Source organism: Vidua chalybeata, chromosome 3 (assembly GCF_026979565.1).
Source record: "Vidua chalybeata isolate OUT-0048 chromosome 3, bVidCha1 merged haplotype, whole genome shotgun sequence".
Lineage (NCBI taxonomy): Eukaryota > Metazoa > Chordata > Aves > Passeriformes > Viduidae > Vidua > Vidua chalybeata.
Genome location: NC_071532.1, coordinates 66,014,131 through 66,029,843, shown reverse-complemented (window position 1 = coordinate 66,029,843; position 15,713 = coordinate 66,014,131). Strand labels below are relative to the sequence as shown.

The 15,713-nt window shown below is 40.1% G+C and overlaps 1 protein-coding gene across 2 annotated transcripts in view; it reads right to left on the bottom strand.

Annotated features, from left to right (window-relative positions):
* The window catches only part of HS3ST5 (heparan sulfate-glucosamine 3-sulfotransferase 5), a 193,062-nt gene extending 177,727 nt beyond the window's left edge, over window positions 1-15,335 (bottom strand). The window contains exon 1 of one of the 2 annotated variants that reach the window (XM_053939587.1): window positions 15,250-15,335. The gene's annotated coding sequence lies outside the window, so the exon portion shown is untranslated. Of the gene's footprint in view, window positions 1-14,953; window positions 15,010-15,249 lie in introns of those variants that run through there. The other variant, XM_053939586.1, reaches the window with a different exon arrangement.
* Window positions 15,336-15,713: the final 378 nt, after the last annotated feature.

Sequence of the window (15,713 nt, the reverse complement as noted above, 5' to 3'; positions counted from 1 at the left end):
TTTGGGATGTATTTGTACCAAAAGGCTCCAGTGCATAATCAGAACCACTGTCTACCTCAACTAACAATCAGAGTCACCCAGTTCATATGGAGGCAATGATGTTAGACTAGGACAAGGATAAAATAAACCCTCTGAAGCAAACTGTGTCCTCCTTCTACTCAAAGAGCAGAACTGGTGTGTTTATGCATCACACATCTAACACAAAAGCCACCATTCAGCTCCAGAAAGAATAGCTTGCAGATGTCACTGCCAGGCACAGTTTGCTGTCAATCTAAAAATAAGATACATGATCTTAAAAGGAGCTGAAGAAGCATTCTAGAAACTCTGCTAACTAGCAAAAGGCTGGACACATGGCAGAGTGAACAAGCCTTTTCCAACACAGTGTAGATGAGAAGTCATTAAACCTTCTTCCTAGAGCTTGCTGGAGTACTCAGAAAAGACTGTGACTTATCTGAGCAGCCAAAGAATCACTTTTCCTCACAGTCCAGGTAAACAGCATGCTGCAAGAGTTCACTGTAGCTGCCATCCTAGGCTTTTTATTTAATTCTGCTCCCGAAAGTACAACAGTGAAACACATCTGCTTTGGTATTCATTAGATGTGACAAAAAAAAAAAAAATCAACCAACCTAAAAAACCCCCTGAGGTTGGAACCACAGCCTCATCACCTATCATGGAAGATGTCACTCTGTCTCATCAGGGTGCACAGTGTGAATGGATCTGGACTCAGAGTTCCTTGGAGGGAAGATGAATATGTTTGGTGGCAGCTGGTAGAACAAGGAATATATTGAGCTCATCCTTCCTTTCCCTCTGGCTCAGAGAGGCCTCCTCCCAAAGGAGAACAGCTCCAGTCAAGCTGAGTAAGAAGATGTGCTGTGAAATGGGAACAGTTTACAGCTTTTCAAAATCTGATTTCAATACTGAGAATATAGAATACTTAGCATGACTTTTAGGCTACAAGCAAGAGAGGGCTCAGATAAATCAGAAAGGTACACTTGCTCAAGGACTTGCTAAAATCTACCTCTGGGTAGCCCTTATCCCTAACAATCAGGCAGAACAGATGGCTAACGGGTTTCAGTCCCTGCCTGGAAGCAGTGGGGTTTATTTTGTGCCCAAAATCTGGTCCCATTCCATGGCTGGATGCCCATTGCAATCGGCACTCTGGAAAGAGTCTGAGGGCAGGGTGAGATAAGAGGAGATAGGTGGTAGAGGAGCAGAAGAGGAGCCCAATTGGTTGGGCTGGACAAGCTCAACTCATCAACTTTGCGACAGAAGAGGCCACAGAAGAAGAAGAAGCTGTACAACACAGGCTGAGGGGTATGATGACAGTCAGTAACATTTCATGCAGATCACTGGGAGAAGCAACAAATGCTGAATAAGCTAAATATGAAATACTTACATTAATATTTCCAAAGGCAAAGAGGGGGTAATCTTATTTTTTCTGTATATACATGTAAGGAAATGGATTAAGAAGAGCCATTGGTTGGAAAAATGGACCTGTATCTTTAGCCTTGCCTATTTCCAGACTGTAAAAGAATCAGTTCCTATGCAGATTTCAAAATAATCCCACATATTTGAATAGACAGTCAGCTACAAAACCAGCAATACAGAACAGTTAATTCAGATGCAAATATTAACAATTACTGTAACACAGAATTCATATAGTTAGCACTGTAGGAGCAGATACTCTGATAATGAAAACTAAAATAACTGCTGGTATCCATAAATTCAGAGATTTGTACCCTACATTTTTATAAAATTCAGTCTGCATATCATTGTGGTAACTGAACAGAGTTAAAATTCTGTGTGCAGTCTTTAAGATAATTTTTGAAAAGGGTAGCCTTCTGAGGATAGTTATTTAAAATTCAGAAGGCTGCCCAGAATATCAGAGTAAGTTCAGCATTAGTGTAATTTTTCAACCTGACCCCAGAGGCCTACGAACTAAAATGCCAGCAGATTAAAATGCCTTTTAAGAGCCATTCTGCACTAAGTGTATGTATGACAGAGTTATACTTTGAGTTATAAGCAGGCAGTATCACTTTGGAGGCAGGCAGCTGCCACAGTCAGGCAAGGACAATTTTTGCTGTAGCATGTGTCAAACAGTTGCAAGATCAGGCTAATTGAGAGGTCTCCATCACAGTAACAGCAGCTTCAAGGTTAGTTCAGGGAGTGGGGGTCAGAGTCAGGCCTGCACCCTGCTGAAAGCAGTCAAGGGGAAGGCACAATTTTGGCCAGAGTAACATCTGTTTCTTTCACAGCTTATAGGAAGCTATTGGCAGCGGTACCACATTGTCACCAAATGTGTCATGATCTTTCTCCCTGAATGTTTCAGCCTAACATCTGTTCAAAATACCTCTGTCAAATGGACTGAAATATTTAATAGACAATTTATTGCTGAAAAATACAATGTTTTTATATTGAAACAATCTGCAAAGTGATTTGCAAAGCTGGATCTTAATTTGGAGCTTTTCCCAAGAAACAGGCTGGAGAAAAAAAAACTCATCTTTGAAAGAAAGGCTCTTCAAGAAATCTCAGACTTGTGGTAAACTCTTCATCTGATCCAGATTTGAGGTTGGCTACTAGTTCACTACCCATTAGCAACTGCTTGGTATGAATCCCTCTTTTTCTGGACTGTATGAGTTGTATTCATCCACTGAGAGCTATCATCCCTGCAGACCAAACTGAAGGGAAGGAAGAGATAAAGGCAGAGGCACCAGAGGCATTACAGCAGGATGCAAGGAGCAGGATTCTCTTTAGATCATGAATTACAGTTGTAGTTAGTAGACATGCTTCAGACACACACCAAAGAAGCTCCAGGCCGGCTTTAGATCTACTTACTTAACTATTCCTTTTTAAGTTTCAGTGATAAATAACTTAAATTTTTTAGAACACTCTCAGATCTCCTTAATCATTATATGCCTTATCAAGAAAAAAAATTCATTTCTATTTAGGTGAGAGTGTGCACAATATATATTAAAGTATAAATTAGAAATCAATATGCAGGGGTATATCATGAATAATTGTACAGTGCCTCTCTCAAGTGCTTACAAGGGATCTTTTAATATCTGCTCCTACCCTACTCTTTCTAAATATATTTATGGAGTTGCAAGCTACACATAATTTTCCAAGCATGAAGAATTTTAGGGAACTCAGTGATTTCACTAAACAAAGTAAGTGACTTATATATCATCTCAACTTCCAAACTAAGCTAAGCTAAAAATCCTGGTATGCTTCGTTAAGTTTCAATTTTCTAAATAATCTTCACTTCTTTTTTGGTCAAGCCTAATAGCTCCTACTGAATAATGAAACTGGTATTAGACTGCTGCCTATTTATCAGATTCAGATACAGGTTTTATTTTTAATTTGGATACATCAAGTTCATTATATATGTGCTTGTGCAATAATTAAATCAGACTCCTTGAAACTCTGCTAAAAGCATCAATTAGAGAAAGAAATGGCTAAAGTATTTAGATTTGTTCTTTCTCCTAATTTGAAACCTCCAGAGGTATTAAATGCAGCTTGCTGAAACCCCAACTGGAAGTAATGTCCGGAGAAGGCACTGGGACCTCATGATCTTCCCCCTGAGATTCAGTATTACCACACATCTGGGGTCACAGCATTTGGAGGCAATTATTTTACCACTGGTGGGAAATTATTTTCTCTCTGATAGGTAACTTTCCCCCAAGAGCACTGTAATTTACATATGTAACTCATGAACCACAAAACTGATATTGTAGGACTATGCTGAGAAGTAGAGTCTCTTCTAGGCAGCATTTCAATGTATCCACACCCAGACTAATATTCACTGTTTTTGAAATTGTGCTATCCCGCATCAGTGAAAGAATAATAAAAACTTCGCAAAATCTCACTAAAAAAAGATGAAGAAAGATTAGAAAAGATGACTTCTAGACATTGCAAAAGGTGCACAGTGATGTTAAATATCAAGAAATAAAAATTTGTTATAAGTCACTCTAAATTAAATGTATTTTCCCCCACAACTAAATTAAATATTATTTTTAATGTAATTAGCCCACTGTCGTTCAAGTACGTATTAAAACTATCCAAATATCCTGTGTAAGCAGAGTTTCCAGCTAGCTAAGAGGTGAATATTTTAAAACTTAAAGGAGTTTGATTTCTGAGACCCTGCCCTAAAAGATTTGTCATTATTTTTGTTTTCTTGACACAAAGAATACTGATAGTCACCAAATAAAGATTTTTTTTTTTGTGTCTGTTTGCCTTCTTGGCAAAAATTAGTAATGCATCTTTTAAAAGAAATGCTAGTACCCTCAATTTTTTGTACCTCTGAAAAAACAGGTTTTTCAACACTATATAAGTTTCTGAAAACAAACTCAATGTAAATACATAATAGCTTTCCTATAACAACAATTTCTGGATAAAATGACCCCAGCATTTGATAAGAAATGTAACTATAAGTAATGCAGAAAAGTATGTAGAAGAGTAGCCACCATTTTCTAAAACATTTTACCACATTCAAATCTTCCCCTGCTTTCAGAATACTATCATATATTCCACAGTTAATGTCTGATTACAAACAAATATTAAGCCCCTGCTACACTATTTGTATAAATGTAATGCTGTGCTGTAGTAGCACCGTTTAAATCAACTGAGTTCATTCATTCCTAGCAAGCAAAGTGAATAAACAGCATCTATGTGTTTGGAGTCACACTGACCTAAATAATACTGAGATTTCATCTATGGAAATGAGTTAAATTGTAGTAGGGCATGAATTCATGCCCTGGAACTACTTTTTTTTCCTAGAACATAAAATGTTAGGCAGGCCCTGACACTCTTTTGATCTTGGCTGCTTGACCAGCTGTCTCCCAAGGGTTTCCTAAGCGGAGCTAGGGCACTAGCCCAGCTTTGGGGCTTTTCCCAAGAGGCAGGCTAGATGCAGCCTGTGCTTGGGAGGCTAAGGGAGCTTAACCATATGGAAGTGGCTGTGCTTTGCTGGCCTCCAGGCTAGAGGGAGGCCTTGCATCATTCAATTTATTCATAAAAATTATGGGCAAGGAGAAGAAATGCAGCTGTAGTAGAAAAAAACCCTAACCAAACAAACATGCAAACAACAAACATTCCCAATTAGTCTCCCAACAGTAAACACTCCCAATTAATCTCTCATAATTACTGGAATAAAAGATACAAACCCTGACAAATCTGTTCTCTTGTGCCCCTGGGGGATAAACAGACATGAGTGGCCAGCTTCTGCCTACCAGCGCGCCGGGGATTTGCGCTGCCTCTCCGTGCTGTGCTTTCCATATTGACCCAGAGTACTGGTGCTGATGCACAGCCAGGTCTGCAGGCAGCTTCTGGCCCGTAAGCAGCACTTACTGACACGTGTCAGCTCACATAAACAACACCCATGCAGCTTAAGGTGCTCAAACACCATACTAAGTAAAGCAGATTTCTTCCCAGCTGCACACTAAGCTTTTAGCCACATTTTAAACGTACATCCTGAGCCTATATATTGTTCAGCTGTAGGGCATTTTCCTCTTAAAAGTTTTTAAAAAGACACAATTTCCCACTCACTGCTGTCTTTAGTTATGGCAAAGATACACTTCTTTTCCTTTTCTTTCTCTTTTCACCTAAAGTCTTCCTCAATGTATGAGTTGTATTACTAGGAATAAAATAATCAAGCTCCACTAAACAAAGAAATCACCCAGTTACCTTCCTAATACTTCTACTTTGTCCATTAGCCTAAAACCATGGCACAAGGTCGTGTCTGCTCGGAAATGGGGCAGGGATTATTCTCCTCATCAGAAAAAATATTTGGAGCTTTTCAAATGCTTTTTTAAGGAAGTTGAAAAAGTAAGTTTAAAATCTTCAAAGTCTCAGAAGAAAAAAAACTTTTATTAGGGACAGATCAAGAAGCTTGTGTCAATATTTTGGGGGTTTCTTTCAGTTTTTTATTTTTTTCTTATTTTCACAAGAAAATCACATTATAGATTAAGAAAAATGAAAAATATACCTTTTAATTAATATATTATCACAGTGCACAGAAAATGTATGAAAATATGTCTTTTTTACAGACATCTTAATTTTAAATTAACTTATATGTCAGAAAAACCTAAATTTCAAAGAAATTTGAACTAGCTTCAAGTTTTACTTGAGATCTGACAGAAATATCTTCAAAGACAAGACTTTTGTGATAAAAAGTTTTGATCCATTCTGAATTGACATTTGAAAAATTGATTTTTAAAATTTAATACAGATTCTTTAAAGTGGTCAATGACAAAGAGGCATTTTTCAGATATATTACCTTTGTATAAAAGAGAAATTGTTTGAAAGTTTAGAAAATATTTTTATCCCTTTCTCATCTTTCTCTTCTTTTTCTGTTGAAATACTTTCCTGCTTCCACAAAAAATGAGTTGTGGAAAATAAAAGAAAATTACACGCTATCATTAAAAATACTTATATACTCTCTGTTTCTGAAACAAACAAAGCAAAATTTCTTGTTTGGTTGTTTGTTCTAGAAACAAACAAAGCAAAAGTTTCTAGTTAGTTTTGTTACCAAAGAAGAAATGACAAATCTTAATGACAGATAAATCTTTTCAATCCATTTTTGTTAAAGAAAATAATTTCTCTTCAAGGATAATGCTCACAAGTAAAGCTTCTGTCATGAAATTCATCCTTTGTTATTCCTTGCTATTAAGTTGTGGAAGGTATACAAAAACCTCTCTGAGGCATCTGCACCATAAATAGTCCCTTTTTTGCCACCAGGAGGGAAGCAAGGGCAGTTACAGCACCGTAGGTCCAATATATAAGGGAGGGAAAAGCTGTTGCTTCATGCTCATCTAAATCTACTTTACTAGCAGCCAGGGAGCAGTCCTGAAGGAGCTGCTGGGAAAGCAACCAGAGAAATGAAATATATTTTTAGGCACAACAGAATGAAGGCCTGAATTCCATTTTCTGCAGTTGTATTTTGACTTTTTGAAGCCCATGTTTTTTGCCGTATCTGAAGGAAGTGAATTTCATTCTTAGTTCAGAAAACACCAAATACAGCATGCTGGAAGAGTAGCTAGCAACGTCATTAGTAACCAGAATTTTTTCATGTGCAAACGGAGAACTTCCAATGCCAGGACAAATTTTTCACCAGTTCTCCTCAAACTTTTTTTACCTCTGAGTGAAACACTGTGGTTAGTAAAAAGCTTATCAGTCATATTTTCTTTTTCAGAATTATTTGCCAAAAAGATCATAATAGATTATTTTATACAGATTGTGCATCATCACTCAGGAATGTAATTTTCCACCAGAAGACAAATAAAGACATGTTGTTTGACTATACTGATAGATTCTACATTGGCAGACTTTTTACCCGCTGCAAATCTGGTTTACTTTAGATATGAGTTTAATCCTTTTACAAGAGGCAAGAATGTGAAATTATGAAGAGGAAGAATTTGCTGCCACTTCTGACATTATTTATACTTACACGGCACTTACAAAGGTAGGACATGCAGCAGCAAATTATCTATTTTCCTTAGATCTTCCTTCTGACATCATGACAAAGTTAGCTCTACTCAATCCATTCGACAGTCTTTTCAGCATCAAAATTTTATATGAAAAAATGGTATATCTATTTACTGTATTAAATAAAATGCTGTATTAAGTACTTCTCTGCTCCACTATCATCTTCATTTTTCTTAAAAGCTCCACATTACATTCACAGAAAATATTTTTTTATTTCTCCAGCATAAGACTAGTTGATTTTTCAAGTTTAAACAGGAAGACCTTGACAGTGATTGTAGGTGACACTAGCCTGTAGTTGGCAAAATGTCTTTCAGATTCATGTTTTTCAGGACAAAATGTAACAATGGCTTCAGACACTGAAGTAAAGATTCATTTTGTTTTCTCCTTTTTCAGGATTTGATTACTGTTTGGGGTTTTTTTTATTTGGTTGGTTGGGGGGTTTTTAGCTGGTTTGTTGTTGTTGTTGGGTTTTGTTTGTTTGTTTGTTTTGCTTTGACAGCACTGCCTTTTATTTGTAGCCTTGGGTTTAAAACATTCTGCAGGAGAACCATTGGACCCTACTGTTTTACCTTCAGGAAACAATTTAACCACTCTCAACTATTCACTGTGTTGTCAAATCTTCCTCTGCATCTTCATGGTCAGGCAGAAAGAAGAACCAGCAAATCCCTGCTGGGATGAGGAAATCAGTCAGTAACAAAGTAGGGCATTATACAGATTTGGATATTAAAAGAGAAAAAACATATACGTATGCACATGTATACACACAGATAAATGTGTATACAAATGCACACAAAATCTGTTAGGGCCATCTGGATTTCCAACATGGGAAATGGTTATTTTCTGGCTTTGGTCTTCTTTTGAGGCTCCTATCCTGTCGTTATGTCAGCTTTAGTTACTTCTCCCATGGCCAGGACATGTTAGGTAATTCAACTTTCATAATTTTATTTTTAACCGCAGTTGCACTTTTTTTATGTCTTACTTCTGTCTTAGGGATCTTTTCATAAAGTAGTGCACTTTTCCCTCTCTTGGAAAAAAACCAAAGCAACAACATAACACATCCTTATATATATTTTTACTTCATTTTGCTATGTTTCTACCATTTCCAAATTTGTTTCTAAGTTCATTCAGGGTTTTGCCAAACTCATTTTTGTCTTCATACCTGGCAAATGTCATGCCTTGTATAAGTAAGAGGAAAAATAAAAACAAACCTGTCTGCAAAGAATCCAGGATGCAGTGTAAATCCATTTCCATTGATGTAAAGTGACTTATCTCTCAAGAGATGCCAGTTTTCTAAGGCTGTCATCACAGCAGCAATGTCAGGTTGGAAAGAGAGGTTTTGATGTAAGTTAAATGTCCATCAGTTAGTGCAGAAAGTTTACATGCTGCTGAGCAAGCTTAAACACTTGTTGTAGAGGACAAATCCCTTATTTGTCATCTCATTTTTCACTTAATTCTGCATAGAATTAATTCATTAATAGTAATGTCACAGTTGCACACTTTAAAAGAAAACTAGCACATATATATGTATTATAAATCAGTTTATTAAGTCCTCTTACCAATAATTTTTGGTAATTTGCAGACACTTTTTACCATTTTCTACTGTAATGTAAAATCCTGTCATCCTTTGGTAGGCTCTGAATATGTGTCTGCTATAATACAGTCTAATAGCTTTATTTATGACAGTCCTTTGGAGACTCCAGCAACTGTGTGCAGTCAAGATTGTTCAAGCCATTATAATACAAGATTGTATTACAGTGATTTGAATGGATAAAAGTTCTTTCATTTCCAAAAGGGAAATAAATTGTTAGATGCTGTTCTGTAATGTATGAGGACAAATGTGTTCCTTTAGTCCCCCAGACACAGAGCTGTATTTTCTTAAGCAACACTGTAGCAAAAAATAAAATGCCTAAGGACTAAGAGGGTTAGCGAACAAAAAGTACAGGAATTATCTATTTATTTATTTACTTATTTTGTAGCGTGAAACGCTGTATATCAACTCAGGTACCTTAAAAATCCTTTGTTTGGGGATATTCAACAGTTTACCCATGGAGACATTCCTTCAATTTGTCTCCTTGAAAAATGTCTGACTCTAACAGAATTGGCTATTAAAGTCTACCTTGTGCAGTGTTAGTCCATTATTATATGTAAAGTTCACTTTGCAGTAGTCCTTCATTATAAACATCATCATTCACATCTTTTCTACAAAAGTTCATTTTGACTAGAAATATGAAAGAGTACAGCTGTGCAACCCATTTTAAAACAGTTAATTGCTTCCAGTACTTCTAAAGTATATAAAACATTAAAAGAAAAAGTAGCAATATTTAAAGATTTTCCCCTGAAAGTTAAATTTAAAGTTGCCTGATGCTGACAAAATTTTATAACCAGAGATTTACATGTTTGAATAAACTTGGGAAAATTATTACCTTTCATGGTCATTGATCACAAAAGCATCTTTGTTCAACAAAATGTGATTAGGTCCCCTTGAGGTCAGCACATGCTTAAAGACTAATATTTATTTAAGGGTTTTGCTGATGTGAATCTTTCTGCAATTACCATTTCATCTGATTGTGTTAACAATGCACAGTAATGCTTGTTTGTTCAGGAAAAAAAATTGTGCTTATAGACGTGTAATACTTGAGAGAGAGAGAGAGAGAGAGAGAATGAGAGAGAGAGAGAGAGAAAGGAAGTATATAACAGAGTATTTATGCAACAGGATAGAAGTACTGTTAAGTGCTATTGCTTTGTTGGGCAAACCAAGAGCATAAATAACAGAGAAAAACACAGTCCTGGTAGTAAGTGATGTCTGGCCATTTGCCTTAAAAGATTGAAATTTCTGTTCTTGATTTTATTTTTTTTTTTAATTCCATGCATTTGTGCTCTGCACCCAAACCTAACTCAGCTAGTATATCCATCTTTTTGTTTCATTTAGCCAGTAGCATATCATTTCAGTCTGCATGCTTTTCTAAGGAAGATCATTTTATCAAGGAAATGCCCTGGTTGTCATAAGAGAAAATTGAAAACACACACACACAAATACACACACGCATGAAAGCAAAGCACTGCTGAGATTAGACATAGTCCAGTGATTGATATTTTAAGTTGCACATGATACTCTTTCCTTGTTCTGTTGCACTGCATTTAGATATTGTATGGCTTTCCAGACATGCTATGCATAATTTTACATACCATCTGCTTTACATGCCAGGTTCCATATGTACAATGTATAACCTAAAACCAATATTTTGAATGATTTGAGCTACAGTGGAGGCTTTTGTTCTTAAATTGTTGAATAGAAGAATACAGGCCTAAATAAATCATCTGATTAATGTGTTCTGAGTCTAACAAACAATAAAATTTATCTTGAAAATGTTCTTAAAGTTGTAGTAATGACAAAATTTAGGTGACTTTGAAGAATCCCAGTAATGTTGCTTCTTAGATTCAAATACCAAGAGACCTGTAAATGCTTGCTACCATTCACTTAATAATCATAGCAATACAAGGGCATAAACATGTTTCAGAGTCAGGCAAGGGACAGTAAAAATAATCTTGAAATATTCATCTGAATAAAGATGAACAGCATTTACTCCTCAAAACAGGATGAGATTTATATAGCTGCTAAAAGTGAGCAATGGTTATTCAGAATCATGTTCTGGAGTTTCCTGGTACTTCATTATATGGCTTCATTCAACTCTGCCTACTCAGATCTTATAGTCTTTAGTTACAGGTAAGCCTAAAATACCTAAATTTCTGTTTTGGAGATGCTGTCCACGGGATCTGTCTGAATGTCCATATACATCTTTGAAGAAGAAGTACTGGAACATCAAAATTAAAAAAAAAAAAACACATAGAATTCCAAACAACGGCTCTCAGATAAACCCAAAGATTTATTCAAATACTATCTTAGTTTTTAGAACTGCTGACAGAAAGAAGAGCATTGCTTTGGATCTTAAAAAAAAGCACCATCATCACACCCTGCCATACCCCTCAATAAAAAAAATTCCAAACCTCTTAATATTGAAGTAATTACCATATTTTTCACATCTGACTTGAAATAGAAGTATTGTCAACAAAAATAGGCTGTAGCATTACAACATGTTAGCAAACAGCAGATATAGTGGAGAATAGAGGAAGCAACAAAGTAGCTCAAATAAAATTTTACTCCCTGGAAAGTACCATAAAATATGTACCCTCAACTTCCATATATGGCACATGATAAAAGAAGCATTAGAATTCACAGGAAAATTAGAAAGAATCCTGCAATATGACATTTTAAGAATGAGGTGTCTGTCTTGCCTATGAATTTGCAAGGAGAGAAGAGATAATAAGTGAAGCATTTGTCCATTTTGCAGTTTTTTTTTTCCCGCTGTAACATGAACATCTTAATCTTTTCACAGTTAAGTATTAGTGACACATTCAGTTCACTTCAATGACAATTCTACCAAGTGCCTGCAAAAAAGCTGCACAAGAGATGCAGCACTTCAAACTTTGCTTTTATATTTGCCTATTACCACAAAGTTGTACTTAAAAGGGAAACATCATTATTGGACCATTAATGAGAAAGGTTTTTTCTTCTTGTATTGTGTTTTGTTAGTGGTGGAGGCTACAGGGGTGCCTTCTGTGAGAAGCTGCCAGAAGCTTCCCCTGTGTCCCACAGAGCTGACGCCAGCCAGCTCCAAGACAGACCTGCTGCTGACCAAGGCTGAGCACCAGCAGCAATGGTGGCAGCACCTCTGGGATAACAGATTTAAGAAAGGATAAAAAAGACTCTGAGCAACAGAAATTGCAGCCAGAGAGAGGAGTGAGCAATTGAAACTGCATTCACAGAGAGGATTGAAAACATGTGAAAGCAATAGTTCTTGCAGACACCAAGGTCAGTGAAGACGGAGTGGGAGGAGGTGCTCCAGGTGCCAGAGCAGAGATTCCCCTGCAGCCCCTGGTGCAGACCATGGTGAGGCAACTGTGCCCCTTCAGCCCATGAAGGTTCATGGGAGAGCAGAGATCCACCTGTAGCCCCTGGAGGAGCCTGTGCCAGATGAGGTGGATGCTCAGAGGAGGCTGTCCCCCCTTGGGAAGCTCATGCTGGAGCAGGCTTCTGACAGGACCTGTGGCCTTGTGGAGGGAAGACTCCACACTGGAGTAGTGTCCCTCTTTGGGGGACCAACACCAGAACAATCTGCACCTGAAGGACCGCACCTTGTGGAAGGGCCCCAGACTGGAACAGCTCATGAAGAACTACAGCCCATGGGAGACTTGTTGGAAAAGTCCATGGCGGACCATCTCCCATGGGATGAACACCACACCAAAGCAGGGGAAGAGTGTGAAGAGTCCTCCTCCTGAGAAGGAAGGAGCAGCAGAGACAACAGGTGATGAACTGACCACAACCCTCATTCCCTGTTCCCCAGAACCACTGGCAGGGAGGAGGTAGATAATTAGGGTGTCAAGTCAAGCCTGGGAAGGAGAATGGAGGGGGAAGAAGGTTGAGAGAGGAAGGGTGGATGTTTAAGATTTAGCTTTTATTTCTTGTTTTCTGGTAATAAATTAAAAAAATTCCCCAAGATGTGTCTGTTTTGTATGTGACAGTAACTGCTGAATGATTCCCCTGTCCTTATCTCAACCCATGAGCTTTTTGTTGCTTTTTCTCTTCCCTGTTTAGCTGAGGTAACAGTGATAACACAGTTTTGGTGAGTTCCTGGCATCCAGCCAGTGCCACCCCAACACCCTTTCAATATAATAGTCACATTGTTCATGAGCATGGGCATATTTGTAATACTTGATAAATTTTTGACCAAATTCAGCACATAGGGGGTCTTGGGGGTCCCTTCAACACTCAGATTTGGAAAAAAACCTGAAAATCACACTTTCCTTTTTAAGACATTCCAAGCAGTTGAGAGTGGTTAGTCAGGTCACAGGAATAAGTCTCACTTTTGCCATTTGAATATCAATATTTGTATTTGGTGCTTCATGATATATCTGACTGCTCCCAATCTAAATACTGCACTGAACAGAGGACATTCTGTGAACTAGAACTTCCATTTGCTAATGGATTTTTTTTTGCATAAAATCTTCTTTGTAATCCATATGAATATGGGCATTTTAATTATTAATCAGAAGCATTCTTTCTTATTTGTATCTGTGCTGTGAAAGAGTTGGATAAAATGGGATAAAAAATTAATGTACATTTAGATTTTTCTCCTCTCTAGAGGGAGGGTGTTCATGAGTTAAATGCTTATGCAACACCTTTCCTTACAAACTGTACTATAGTTCTCTTGTTACTTCTCTGTTGAGCCTTCCTGGGCCCAATCCACAGTCCATTGAAGTCAATGAGAGCCCATCTAATTGTCTCCAACTGCTTCCAACTTTTTAGTGAGAAAAAAAAAAGATATACTGGAAAAAGTATCAGTTACTAAGAATTATGTTATAATGTCTATAGGTAAAAAAAAATGGGACTCAGGCCACTTGATTTCCAACATATCAAGAAATCATTCCAGTATTCTTCAATGTAAAATGGCAATGAAAATCTAGAAGACAATCCTGAGGCTGCTAAAACTCTTTGGTTAGAGAGCTAGCTGCTAAGAGGAAGTTTCTTTAATACATCTCTTTTGCTTTGCCATCTCTCCATCTTCTGCCCAGTCCCTTTCATTCCATATTGACCATAATTGCCTGCCTCTCAAGTCAGTTGGGAGTTTTGCCATTGACTTCAATGGCAGAGTTATCATACCCAGGATGCAAAACACAGTGAGAAGAGATCATTGCCAAAGTACACACAGTAGAAGTAAGAAAAAAGATTCCAATTATTTACCTAAGTCCACTTAAAAATCGCCAGCAATTGTGAGCTTTCATATATGTTTCCCACAAATCGCACCAGGCAGTCTAGGAGAACAAAAAGCCCCTTGCACGGTGTTCTTAGCATTTGGTAGCCGGAGCTGAGCCCCTGCCTGAGCGGAGTTAGCCGTGCGCAAACCCGAGCTGAGGGAGGCACCCGCTAATTGATAGCAAACATTTTACAAACATTACGCTTCCCTAAGGGACAAGCGTTTTCGCACCGGAGCCCTCTGCAGCGTAGGAGGACAGAGCGTACAGGACGGGGAGCGGACAGGGGAGCCGCGGGCACCCTCTCGCTGCGGAGCCGGGGCACCGGCCGGGGCTCCACTCTGCTCCCCCAGTGCGCAGCACCTGGGTGCTCCTCTCCGCAGGTGAGGCGCCCGGCGGAGCTCCGTCCCAGTGTCCGATCGGTGGCACCGCGGCGCCCGAAACACCGGACCGCGCTGGCGGCCCCAGAGACGTGGCCAAAACCGAGGAGTAGCAGCGGGCAGTATCCGGGGCGTACGGCGGACACCGTGCCCTCCGTGGCCCAGTCCCAGCACGGCGCGGAGCAGAGCCGCCAAGGAGGGAGCCCCAAGCGCGGCAGGGCACCCTCCACACCTTACCCGCCCCCGAGGGACCCCGGCGAGGCGCGGAGCCCCGTACTCACCGCGGTGCTGCAGGCAGCAACCCGCAGCGCAGGCGAAGCGCCCCCGCCCCGGCCGGTGCCCGCTGCGGTGCACAGACCCCGTCCCTCGGCGCCCACATCCAAGCCCCGGTAGCTCAGCTAAAAGTCCTTCTGAGGAGCACACGCCGAGCCCCGTCGCCTCCTTCCTCGGATCGCTGTCACCTCCCCTCCCCTCGCCCCCCCGCCCTGCGCCCCCCCGGCGGGCGGCAGCAGTATCAGCAGTCCCTAACCCCTCACATCACGCACCGGCAGAGGTGCCGGTCCTCGTCGCTACTTACCGGGCATCCTTCAGAGCAGCGGGCGGGCGGGAGCGAGGGAGGAGGAGGAAAGAGGGAGGGAGGGAGGGATTGAAGGAGGGAGGGAGGGAGGGGGCTCCAGGCGGGCTGCGCGACGCTGCGCTGTGCTGTTCGGCAGCCTTGGCAGCTCGGCAGAGTCAGTGAGTGAGTGCCTTCGTGCGTGACGGCGTGTGCGTGTGTGCGCGATGCTGGACACAAGCGAAGGGAGACTCAGGAACGGAAGGGCGGTGGGAAGCGGCGGGGGAGATCAGGGGGCGCAGTCCGCGCATGGCGGTGGCACCAGGTGCGGCCCAGCGCGCCCCCGGCCCCGCGGCCCCCAGTGCCCCGCAGCCGGGGCGGGAGCTGCCGGGGAACGGCTTGGGGGAGGCGCGCATCCTCCCCGCTGCCACACGCACCGCCGGGTGAATGGGGGGAGCGGGGGAAGGGATAAAAAAAAAAAAAAAAAA